This window comes from Pipistrellus kuhlii, unplaced genomic scaffold (genome assembly GCF_014108245.1).
Source record: "Pipistrellus kuhlii isolate mPipKuh1 unplaced genomic scaffold, mPipKuh1.p scaffold_m20_p_12, whole genome shotgun sequence".
Classification (NCBI taxonomy): Eukaryota; Metazoa; Chordata; class Mammalia; order Chiroptera; family Vespertilionidae; genus Pipistrellus; species Pipistrellus kuhlii.
Window position 1 is genome coordinate 22,523,240 of NW_023425427.1, and position 13,163 is coordinate 22,536,402.

A 13,163-nucleotide genomic window follows, 5' to 3' on the forward strand; every position below is an offset into this window, starting at 1 on the left:
ACAATTTAAGCCAAACAAGTGTCAGGGTAAAGAGCATTCCTGCCTGAGATAATAATTGCAAAGGCCCTAAGGCAGGCAAATGCTTGTTATGTTCAAAGAACAGCACAAAGGCTAAAGTAGAATAAGGAAAGGAAAGAATGTTAGAGATAACACCACAGAGTAGAGGGAAGTTAGATCTTATGGAAGAAATTCAGAGGCTATTGAGCTCTTTTTCTGAGTCAAAAAAAGAAGGAAGAGGAAGAGGAGGGAGAGGAGGAGGAAGAAAGAAAGGAGAGGTGGGAGAGAGAGATGAGGAGGAGGAAAAGGAGGAGGGGGAGGAAGAGCTTTGTTATATCTCAATTATATTTCAATATAAAGGGAAATATAATAGCCAGAATGCTCACTAATAGAAAAGAGAGTTACAGATATGGAGAGGAAGATAATTAAAATTAACCCTGCAGCATTGGATGTTTGACTGGACTTGGAGGTATTAGTGTGAATTCATAGTTTTCAATGTTCTTAGATATAGAAATAAATATAGATTATGTGCAAATTATATGTATGTATATAGCTCTCTATTCATTGAGATTTAATTCAATAGTGATCAGTTAGGAAGGCATTTCTGGAAAAACACATAGTTGAAATTTTGCCATACAGAAGGATTAAAGGGAATTTGAAAGGGCTAATTTGTAGTGGAGCTTTTTATTATATTTTATTTTATTTTATTTTTTAAATATATTTTATTGAATTTTTACAGAGAGGAAGAGAGAGGGATAGAGAGTTAGAAACATCGATGAGAGAGAATCATTGATCAGATGCCTCCTGCACACCCCCTACTGGGGGATATGCTGCCCGCAACCAAGGTACATGCCCTTTACCGGAATTAAACCTGGGACCTTTCAGTCTGAAGGTCGACGCTCTATCCACTGAGCCAAACCAGTTTCGGCATGTAGTGGAGCTTTTTAAATGTTGGTTGCCCAATGGGCCATCAGGTTTACCTTTGTGAAGAAGAAATGCAAGAAAGTGACTGGTGGACTGATAAGAAGTGGAAAAATTAATGATATGTAAAAATGAAAATTTAACAAGGGGCATATAAACTGTAAGGATAGGGGTTTAAGGTCAAATAGTGGAAGGTTAGACTGTACTATTCCAGATGGCAGCAGTGTTCCTGGTAATAAGCTCTAACTATATTATAGAAGAAAGTGCACTGTAGTGGAAGTGAAGACCCTAGGATGAGATGATGAAGGAACTGGAGGCTGAGTTACTGGCTCCTCGGTCTGTATAGATGTTAGAGTCCTCCATTGCCTGCTCACCTCTTCAAGTCCCCTGCCTGGGCTCCATCTGACCTTTGGTCCCTCCCAGGGCTTCCACAAAATGTGCATTATTTTCTGTGACTTTGTAGAGTCAATGGCATAACTCTGAACAAGAAGATACAAGCGTAGTAGTGAGAGAGGGCTATGGTCAACATCTGTTTTTTTGTTTTGTTTTGTTTTGTTTATTTGTTTGCACCCAGGATTCACAAGGCTTACTGGGAAAATTACCTGAAGTACTCACTAGGACACTCATTTAATTTTTGTATTTCAGTCTGTACAATGGAGTTCCTTGCCCTCCAGACCCTTATGATAAGGGTGCAGGTTTGGCCCAAAGGAAGCATTCCATGGAGATACCCAAAACATATATAATCCTGGTGCCTAGTCTAGATCTCACCTCTAGTTCATCTGCTACAGGTGTTCTGGGGGAGATTATAACTCCACCAAGACCATGAATATCAAAGATGGCACTTCCATCCTGGTAGGTGAAATGTATTAGCTAAGGACAAGATCTTGCATATTTCTATCAAGCATGGATGGAAGGAAGGCACCAAGATCACTTTCCTCAAAGACGGGGATGCCATGCCTGATGACATTTTGTAAATATTGTATTAGTACCCAAGGAACAGCCCCATGCCTTTTTGGTGTGAGGCATCAGTAGGCTGTGCAGTACACTGATCAGCCTCAATCAGGTGAAGTTTGAATCAGATTGAGGACGCTGGGAACAAGATAGGGTTACAGTGTGGGGATGATGAGGCATAAACCTTTGTTCCAACAGTAAGATCACTCCTCTGCATTTGTTTGTACTTTCCCACTCACTCTAAGGCAGTGGTTCTCAACCTTTCTAATGCTGCAACCCTTTAATACTGTTCCTCATGTTTTGATGACCCTCAACCATAAAATTATTTTGGTTGCTACTTCATAACTGTAATTTTGCTACTGTTATGAATTGTAATATAAATATCTGTGTTTTCCGATGATCTTAGTAGACCCTGCTAGTGGTTCTCAACCTGTGGGTCACGAACCCCTTCCCCACAGTGATTTTCCAGTAGTTTAACTTCAATGTCAAGTTTAAAATACACTTCCCCATCACATTAACATGACCCATGAGACAGATTTTTAAGCAGATCTATGCTGTTCCTAGACCCTTCCCCAACCAGCCCAGGATCTACTGCAGCCATAACCCCTAAACACTCCCATTCAGAGTTCACCCATCTGTGGGATGCTCTTATCACTACTTTCTAAATAATGCTTAAGCCACTGTCTCTTCTTCACTGATATTCTCTGAAAAATATACCTGACCTTGATCTTCAGATAGAGGCCTGTATTCTGTGCTGTTTGAAAGGATATTAAGCATTCCACGAGAGAATGAGAGGAAAGATATATATGTTTACTAAAGCTAAACTAAAAGATAGGAGACACAGCCCATCTTCTCAAACTTCATCAGGGAGGATATGAACTGGGGCGGGGAGGAGGGATGGCACAAGACACATGATATCTATTTCTCAACAAGAGCTCCAGGAAGCAGGTCACTTTTGGAAGCCAAAGGAAGCAAACAGTAAGAGCTGAACTAACTTCTTTTTTTCCTTAAGCACATGCTCTGAGATACCCCAAACCCATGCCTCCCACTGGGTACACAGAAAAGGCATCACTTTATTAGTGAAACATTTATTAGGGAAAATCAATATTCTTCACAAGGAAGGAATTATTTTGTGGTGGGAAATTTTTCCCCGTGGAAATTCTGCAGAAAGGTTGTCTGTCTCCATATTAGAGACAGATCTCTGAACACAGTGCCTTCAGCAGTGGTAAGAGCAACAGGAGATCCCTTGGCAGATGGAGGTTTGCAGGTCGGGCTAGGATGGCCCCTGCAGGGCACAGATTGGGCTGCTTTTGACATAATAGCTGGTCCTTAAGAGCCAGAACTTTCTCTGCAGACAGCTCTTGGCCACAGGACTTGGTATTTGTCACTTTACAGGAGAGAGCCCTGGAATTAAAAGGCCTGGGCCCACCGTGCTGAGCTTTGGGGCATCTTGAGGGCAGGAGATATCTACTACATGTTGATGCCCCCGTTTCTCTAGAAAACTCCCAGTATCTGTTCTACTTTTAACGGGGCCTCTGCTCTGTGTGGATGATATGGGGCTGCCCTTTTCCTGGGAGTTTTCTTGCTGTTTGCATTTTATCCCAAGATAAAGCCATTTGGGGGGGGGGGGGGGGGGGGGGGGGGGGGCGGTAATTTTATTTCTGAACAGGCTTTCAGGAGGAGGTTGTGCCTTCTGTGATGAGGTCTGGGGAAACTTGTTCCTGAGCCTCTCCTTTAGTGGCAGGTCCTGTGTTGGAAATCTCTTCCTTCCAGGTTGGGATGTTCCCAAGCCTGCATTCCCTCCACCAGGCTCTTCTGATGTGGAGCCTGTGAGCCTCGCTTTCTTTGCAGCTGGTGGGAAATTATCTTGTCACAACTTTGAGACATTCTTAGGGACCCAAGGCTCCTGCTGCTGCTTCATACTGACTCCTCTGTTCACCAATTGGACATGCAGCATCACGTGAGCTGCCCCATCCACACTGGAGACACCCTGAGCCTGAGTCAGAGGGCTTTGTTAGTCAAGCTGTCTGAGGCATAGGACATGTGAGTGTGTTGGCCTTGGGCCTGGCTCTGCTTCCTGTTCTCCAGCTTCTACTTTAACTCAGAAATTAATTGCTTCTGAGGGTCTTCTGATTTAGGATCTTGGAGAACTGACAATTTTGCTGGGAGGCTATCAGTTTTCACAGTAGTTACTCCTTTACTCTCACTCACATTTATCCTTTGGGAGGTTCCCGGCTTGCTGGTTGTCAAGATGTCACTGGTTTTGGATTGAAGATCATTGAGCTTCTCAGACCTGGACACGGTAGACATAGAGACTGGTTCTGATTTCTTCATTTCTTTGCCCTGACTGAAATTCATTCTCTGATCTTTTAGGGCATTATGTCCAGCAGTGTTTTCCCTTGTGGGCAGCTTTGGGGGTGCGAATATTGCCTCTTAGAGAATGTCTCTTGACTTTCTTTACCAATGATACTGTTTGTGAATGGCAAAAGAGTCTGTCCAGCATCCTGAGTTCTCTGAACCTTCTCTGGTAACCCATGTGTGATGAGGGTGATCATCTCAGGGTCCCCTGTCCTTCCTTGCCCACAAGGTGAGGATGATTCAGGGTTTTAGAGCTTCCTTGAAGGGATGTGAAGCCCCTAGATTTGAAATCCACCTCAGGTCAGGTTGATTGAGGAGGAAGATTTGGAATCAAGCAAGGAATGAGAGGAAGTATACTTCAACTTAATGCTCTCCCTAAGTTCAAGGACTTTGGTGGGAAGGCCCCACATCCTCAAATGAAACTTGGTCATGTGGATTTCCAGCACTGGACTGAAGAAAGCTCCTGGCAATGTTCAGGCAGTTTTCCCTTCCCACTCATGGTACAAAACTTCTCTGTTTCATTTCAGTGTGGGATTGCACAGAAAATGTCTGCTGGACAACATGCCATGAACTATGCACAGTCATAGGGAACCAACCCTCACTGATTTCCTCAAACTTCTTACTCAAGTTCTTTTAGGGCATTTTTCTGATTCTGACTTACACTCTGTCCAGACACCATTGAATTTGCTCTCGACAGACTCATTACATAGCTGTTTATTTATTTATTTATTTATTTATTTATTTATTTATTTATTTTTATTTATTTTCTATTTTTTTTATTTATTAAATTATTATCTGTGTACATATTTTAACATTGCCCCCCCATACATACCCTCCCTCCCCAGAGTTTTGTGTCCATTGGTTGTACTTATATGCATGTATACAAGTCCTTCGGTTGATCTCTTATCTCCCCCAGATCTCCCTACTCTCCCCGCTGTAATTTTACAGTCTGCTTGTTGCTTTACTGTCTTTTTTTTTTTTTTTTTTTTTTTTTAATTAATTTATTTATTTATTTTTACATATTTTAATGATTTTTTTTTTGCCCCCCTCCCTCCCTCCCCCATAGCCCCTCCCTCCCCATAGTTTTATGTCCATTGGTTGTACTTATATGCATGTATACAAGTCCTTCGGTTGATCTCTTATCTCCCCCAGATCTCCCTACTCTCCCCGCTGTAATTTTACAGTCTGCTTGTTGCTTTACTGTCTTTATATCTATCTTTTGGTTTGTCAGTTTATAATGTTTTTTAATATCCATAAATGAGTGAGGCCATGTGGTATTTCTCTTTCATTGACTGGCTTATTTCACTCAGCATGATGTTCTCTAGTTCTATCCAGGTTTCTGCAAATGACGATAATTCCTTCTTTTTTATGGCAGAATAGTATTCCATTGTGTAGATGTACCTAGGTGCCCATCAGCAGATGATTGGATCATTACATAGCTGTTTAGGTATTTCTCAGAGTCATACCCCAAATCCTTATTAGAAGAGCTCTCTGGTCACTCAACAAAGCATCTTTTGGGGCCATTCTCTGGGCTGTGTTCCCCTCATTCTCCTCTAGCTAAGGCATTTCTGAGCTTCTTTCACAGAAACCCTTGTTGGCTCAATCCAACATTTAGATTGTTGCTACTTTGACCCTTATTCATGGAGATGCATGAGAGGCAATATCTACTCTTTGACACAGATATCTCTGAGCAAACTCTCAGAGGCCTCATCAGTGACAGAGACACATGGATCCTCCAGAGCAGGCCCCACTGGTGTTGGATGAGCCTCTTCCCAAGGTGATGTTTTCGTTTCTCTCTAAATTCACTGCTGAGAAGAAACTTTATAGGAAGGATAAAGATTAAACATGGGCCTTAGAGGGCGGGCAATAAGGAGAGTTGGGAGCTAAGGAACAAAATTCTTCCTGAGATCTTTGCACCACAGTAGGTAAACCCAACAAACTTTCATGTTGCTTCTCCAACACATTCCATTCAAGCTGTTGTATTTCAGATGAGGTGAGACAGTCTGCTTCATTGTAAAAATACACTCCACAGACCCTAGTCTAGGGTATGGGACTGTATGGTAGGACTGGCAATGGGTATTGAATACGAACCTGGGTTGGATCTGAGTGAGCAGTAGAGGCTGGATTCAGGCAGGGTTTGATGTAAGGGGTTGATATCTTAGGTAATGGAGGAATCAAGAAAGATGGTATTCAGAGTCAGAGGGTCTTCTCATTGGACAATAGGATTGGCATTCTGAGAACATGTGTTGCAGCTGACGAAAGCAGCTGCAAGAGACAAGAGATACAAAGCTGCAGTCAAGACCAATCAGAACAAGGAAAAGAGGACCTACTCTCCTGGTTAGGCAGGGAAAGCACCTGAAGTCTTCTTACTCTTCACATTGCCCCAAATCCATGATTTCACAATGTACTCAATAGCACTAGCACCAAGGTCTTCACTCACATTCCTTGTTCCAGTGGCAACTTCCTCCCATGACTATAGAAAGCTGAACTGAATCCCAAAATTGCATAGAACATGATAAAGAGGGATCAGGAAAAAGAGAGAAAGACAAGTCACCTTTTAAGGATATAAATCAGCATCTTTTTCTCCTCCTCTTCCCTCTGGTAGCATCTGCAACCTGGGAAACCAGGACAGTGATAAAGGCAGAAGCACAAGTATTAAAGAGGAATCTCTTTATTGGGGGAGGGGAGTCATTGGGATATTAAACTCTGAAAGCCCCAATAATTACTAGATGAGGTCAAATGGTCAATGATAATATTAAAATGGTTCCTATAAGTGTGTTGCCTCATTTATTAAAAATACTTTTACATACATTATCTCATTTGATGCTGAAAACCACTGTGTGAAGCAGAGAGGTCAGTAGTTACACCAAAGAGGAATCTGATCATCCTGGAGTCAAAGTTCTTTCACAAAGTTAGGATACAGAAGTGCTGACTCTCGACACCTACTGGGCAACACCCATTGTCCAGGCCCATCATTGCTTCATACCCAGGGACAGCAGAGCAGGGAATCTAAGATGTGTCTCAGGTTCTGACTGTCTTCGCAAGAGCCTGCTCTGAGGGCTCAGTTTCCTGGGTGGGAGTATATCTAGCAACTGACAACCTCAATAATTATGGACCTGAGATTTCATAGAAAGGAGATACAAAGCCTTGGGGAATAGGCAGAACCTTACCTTCCTGTGTCCCACTTTTCATTCTCCTCTTGGCTCAGCTCTGACACTATAAAAAGAAGAGAACCGTTTCTTTCACTTCTCTTCTTGGGAAAATCAGACATTCATAATCCAAGAATAATATGACTCAGTTTTAATTATGAGAACATCATGTTCTTTCCTTTTATTGCTATAGCTTTAAAATATTTTTAAGTTTTTCTTTTTTGAAAAATTCAAAGTAGTATGGTGTCTATGAGGTCCACACTTGATATTTTCAAAGATGCTTTGCTCAAGAAAGGCACAGAATCAGAGGCTAACAGTTGCATCTCTGCTCCCTCAGAGAGAGCAGGTTCTAGCCTCTACACAGTCTAGGGGTGTCGAACTCAATCAGAGAAGGGGCCAAAATCTAAAATCCAGCCTAAATCGCGGGCCGAATGGTTTACTGAACAGTCATAAACTGTCATTGTGATGGAAACGCAGCAGAGTGCAGTGATGACAGCGCGGTGCGGACCACATTGCAAGGCCTGGAGGGACGGATTTGGCCCGCGGGCCTTGTGTTTGACACATGTGCTCTACACAGTGCCTCTCAGCAGCTCACCACTGCTCTCCTGGTAAGCCCAACACCAGGAAAGGCTTATCAAGTGAGACCTGACATGGGCATATGGCTCATGATGAAGTGCTAGGCAATTTGGTTCTTCTGTGTAGATTCCAAACTCTCAAAATAACTCAATCCAGGGCCAAGAAATCATTGTTTGGGGCTTTATTGGGGAATCTGCCTTTATACTCAAATTTATACCCAGAAGTCTGTGAGCTTCAAATGGCAACCTGAGTCCTTCTTGAACCCTTAGCCCTGCCTGTCTGTTCTCCTAGAAGAGTGATGTTCCCAACTAAACTCATTTATAAATATGGGACTAGCAGTGGAAACAATGGTAAAGAATCTCTGTTGGGGCTTGTGTAGGGTTCCTTACCTTTTGTGTGTGTTCATTTTCTCAGAAGGTTCATGGAATCAGTAGAATTTTCACCTGGAAACAAAAGAGGAGGAGCAATCACAACACACAGAGGCAAGTTAGGGTGCATTAACAATCTAAAGGTTCCCAGGAGAAGCTCAGATAAAGCTCTGATAAAGCTCTGGGAGGCTATTCAGAAATAGGCTGAAAGTCATTTTCTGAATAGCAATGCTGCCTGAGGCAACTGAGCTCTGAGAATGCACACGACTTTATAGCCAGGCCTGCATCACAGAGCACTGAGGAGTCACAAAGGGGAAGAGTATATCTTTAAGAGTCTGTGTCCATAGCTTCTCCCTGTACTAACCCACCATCATTTTTCTCTAGGTCTCTCTGCCTTACTCAGCCATTCCTTTTTTTAATTCTTACTTGAGGACATGTTCATTGATTTTTAGAGGAAGGGGAGAGAGGTTGGGGAGGGGGAAGGGACATCTGTGTAAGAGAGAAACTTTAACCATCTGCTTCCTGCACCCAGGTTGGGATAGGTATTATGCCCACAACCTAGGCATGTGCCCCAAACTGGAATTAATCCCATGACCAACAGTCACACTGGCCAGGGCTGCCTACCTAATTTTTTAACCCATCTGACATCATATATTTAATGTTCTCTTTATTCCATCTGTAACCCAGATATAACCTGGGTCCCCCTTTACTATTTGGAGACCTTGACATGGGACTCACTATGCCCACTACTTTGAAAGCCTGAAAAAAATAAGTGGAATTTTTGCTTGTACCAAGACATTTACACTCAGGAACATGTATGTCCTCAAATCTGTCTTTCCTATAGAATGTTTTGCCTTACACGAACCCAGACTTAGAACTTAAAACTGAGTTCTTTAATACTCAGTTTTCTGAATTTTGAATAGCAAATTTTAAATTTTTGTTTCGGCTAATTTTTACTGTCTTCTATAAGAGGGGATGATTCAAATAACTAAATGAATAATTCATTATTCAACATTCACAAAACCAAAATGAGTATAAAATAAATGTAAATAATTAAACATTCAAATGATCTTGGGAATAAATCTGTGGCACTTATTTCTCCGATATGAGTGAAGCTTAAACAATGTAAACACTTTCAGTATATGCTACACACACACACACTAACATATCTTTTGACAAACCAATCCTGTACTTTAATAATAAAGTGTTTTCTCTTTTTATTTCAATCTTTTACTTTCTATTTTGACCCTACTTCTTTGTACTCTCTCTAAAATAGACAGCCCCTGACAGCTATAAAATCATCTGTCTTTGCCCTGGCCGGGTAGCTCAGTTGACTGGAGTGTCCCATCCATACACCAAAGTGTTGCAGGTTTGATTCCAGGTCAGAGCACATACCTATGTTGCAGGTCCCGTCCCTGGTGGGGGCATGTAAAGGAAGCAACCAATTGATGCTTCTCTCTCCCTCCCACCTTCCCTCTCTGTAAAAATCAGTTTGTTCAAAATACTTTTGGTCCATAAATCAGGGCTCCTCACCTCCTCCCGTGACAGACTCCCAGGGGTGTCCCTGCGCCAAGAAAGGGAAATTCTCTTAGCGAGAGGGCAGCATGGGGCAGCACCTGAGCAGTAACAATCCTTCATACACGTTTTCTGCTCAGTTCTGGGACAGAAGCAAGAGGAACTAGTGCAACAGGCTCACTTCCATCTCCCCCAGGGCCCGCTGTCCATGGAGCCTCAGGAGGCCTGTTAGCCCTCAGGGCACGGCACATGCGCAGTCCCGGCTTCCTACGGGCTCCCGGAAGTGGAAACTCAGGCAGTGGGGAGAGTGGGGGGCAGCGCCCAGGATTACAGCGGAAGTTAAGGTCGTGCTAGTGGGCTCACCTAGGCTTGAGCCCAAAAAAGATAGATGGGGCTCATTAGGAGACAACATTGGCCCCAACGAGAGGCAGGAGGTAAGGTTTTTCTCAGTTTCACATATCTGACAGAACAAGATCCTTCTAACCCTGGTTGTTTTGGTGATTTTGTTTGATTTTATTGGAATGCTGCTACAACTTTGGAGTTGCATTTCTTCCAGTATTCGATGGTGTACCTTGAACCCGCCTCACCTCCCCTTTTTCCGCTATCATCAACCTCCTGTTAGCCGGCTCTGCAGGGTCTCCCGAATGCCCTCAGTATACAGAATAACACACTATGTATATGACACTATATAATGAAATGTGTTACATTCCATTCATTATATCATACATATTACAGTGCTGTGGTTTAACGAGTTTAGTCAAATGTTCTTGTATTTGGGAGACACATAAGTAGCCCTGTGCCGATCCAGATTGAAGTCAACACCAGACGGAACTCTGATACACCAATATCTAAGGCAAAGCATGAGGAGAGGTTATTGCTAGATTTCATGAGTTAAAGATTTTTTTGTGGGGTTGTTTTTTTGTGTTTTTTTTTTTTTTGTTTTTTTTTTTTTACAACACTTTCTATACATTTTTCTAACTTGGGAATAATAATCATCTATTCCCTTTTACAAAGAGTTAAGTAAGAAACTTATTGATATTAATGAATGATTATTTGGTATTCTAATCAATGCATCACATTTTTGAGCCCTGGTATTTGCAAAACATCATTGTAATATGCTCTACAAAGATGAATAAGATATATCCTCTCCCGTCTGTATTACTCTCAAAATGGATTGTATTACTCTCAAAATGGATTAAAACTTCTTTTAAAAAAAGAAAAATTTAAAATAAAAAAAAACATAGTGAGGGAGCTCTCATTCCTAAGAGCACAAATCTCATTAATAAGAGCTCCATCCTAATTACCTAATCACTTCCCAAAGGCCCCATCTTCTAATACCACCACATTGGGATTAGGGTTTGACCCTATGAACTTGGAGTGGAACACATTCAGTCTATTGAAGATTGAAATAGATTACATTGTGCTAAACTACAGATTTTTGTTTCTTAATCCTTTGATGATAGGGTGTGATCCCGGAGAGTCAAAGCCTGAGAGTAGATTCAATCTTGAGCATCCTCATCTGATCATTTTTGTGGGCCCTGTAAATATACCGTGTTTCCCCGAAAATAAGACATCCTCCTGAGTGAAATATAAGGCATCCTCCCGAACATAAGGCCACCGCAGGCTAACCATGAGAGATTTGGTCCACTGATTCTGAAAGAAATGGAGTCACAAGAAATTCACCAGGAAATTCAGGAATTGGATTGTTATGATGATGTTCCAGAAGATGATGACATGATTGTCATTGAATAAATGAATAAATTCTTGATACTGTAGGATTCACAGTTTGTCTGGTTTGTGTTGACAACTACCGTACTACCGTACCGTATACAGGTAATAAATTTCCTTTATTTTCATTTAACAATAAATGTGTACCATATTCTTCTTCATGGAAAAATAAGACATCCCCTGAAAATAAGACCTAACGCATCTTTGGGAGCAAAAATTAATATAAGACACTGTCTTATTTTCGGGGAAACAGGGTAATATTTTCTTAAGAGAACTGCATACAACTATAATAAAGTGATAGGAGTTGTAAAATAAGTAGGAATAAGAACACAGTGCAAGCACAGAAAAAAGGAGCAATAATTCTTTTGCCAGACATAGTGGATATCAGAGTTTTAAACTTCAGAGTTGGTGCCAAGTGACATGGGCCTTGTGAGGTTGTATTCCCCTTTCCCTTCTCCTTTGTCCTCCTATTGCCCTTCATTTGTTTTGTTGTTGTTCTTGTTGTTTAGACTATTGCCCAGAGCACTTTAGCTTCATAGGAAAATTTAGCAGGAAGTACACAGTCCTATATGCCCCCTACACATATAGGCATAAGCTTCACAACTACTAATATCTTCTACCAATTGGACATTTTTAGAATCAATTAATCCACATAGGTACATCAGTATCACCCAAAGTCTATAGTTAAAATAGGTTCACTCTTGATGTACTACATTCTATGGCTTTGGAAAAATGTATAATGACTTGTGTCCAACTGTGATAATATCACACATGTAGGTTCACTGTCTAAAATTTCTCCTTTTTATGCCTGTTCCTCACATTCTCTTCATAACCCTAGGCAATCACTGATTCTTTTTTTATTGTCACCAGAGTTTTGCTTTTCCAGAATGTCATCTGTGTGGAATTACACAGTGTGTAGCCTTTTCAGACTGGTTTCTTTTACTTGGTAATATGCATTTAAGGTTCCTCCATGTCCTTTTGTGGCTTAATAACTCATTTCTTTTTAGTGTTGAAGATATTCTATTATCTGAATGTACCCCAGTTGATTTATTTATTCACCTTCGACATCTTGATTGCTTCCTATTTAGGCAACTATGAATAAATCTCCTGTAAACTCTCTTAATTTAAAAAATATATATATTTTATTGAGATTTAATTCACATACCATACAATTTGCCCATTAAAAGCACACAATTCAGTGGGTTCTCATATATTCAGAATGTCATGCATTCATTACCACAATCCATTTTAGAACATGTTCAACACTCATAAAGAAATTATGTTCCCTTTAGCCTTCACCCTTCAATATTCTTATGCCCCCCCCCCCCAAAACCCTAGGTTATCAATAATCTACTTCTCTATAGATTTGTCAATTTAGAGCATTTCCCATAAATGAAATCATTCATTACGTGGCCTTGTGTATCTGGCTTCTTTCACTTAGCATGTATTCAAGGTTTGTTTCTGCGTGGCACAAGTCAGTACTTCATTTTTTAATGGCAAATAATATTCCATTGTATAGAGATGCCACATTTACTTTACACATAAATCAGTTGGTGAACATTTGGGTATTTTCTTTTTTCTTTTCTTTTTTTCTACTATC

The 13,163-nt window shown here is 41.1% G+C and overlaps 1 pseudogene; it reads right to left on the reverse strand.

Annotated features, from left to right (window-relative positions):
• Positions 1-2,970: 2,970 nt before the first annotated feature.
• Positions 2,971-12,631, reverse strand: LOC118716708 (annotated as a pseudogene).
• Positions 12,632-13,163: the final 532 nt, after the last annotated feature.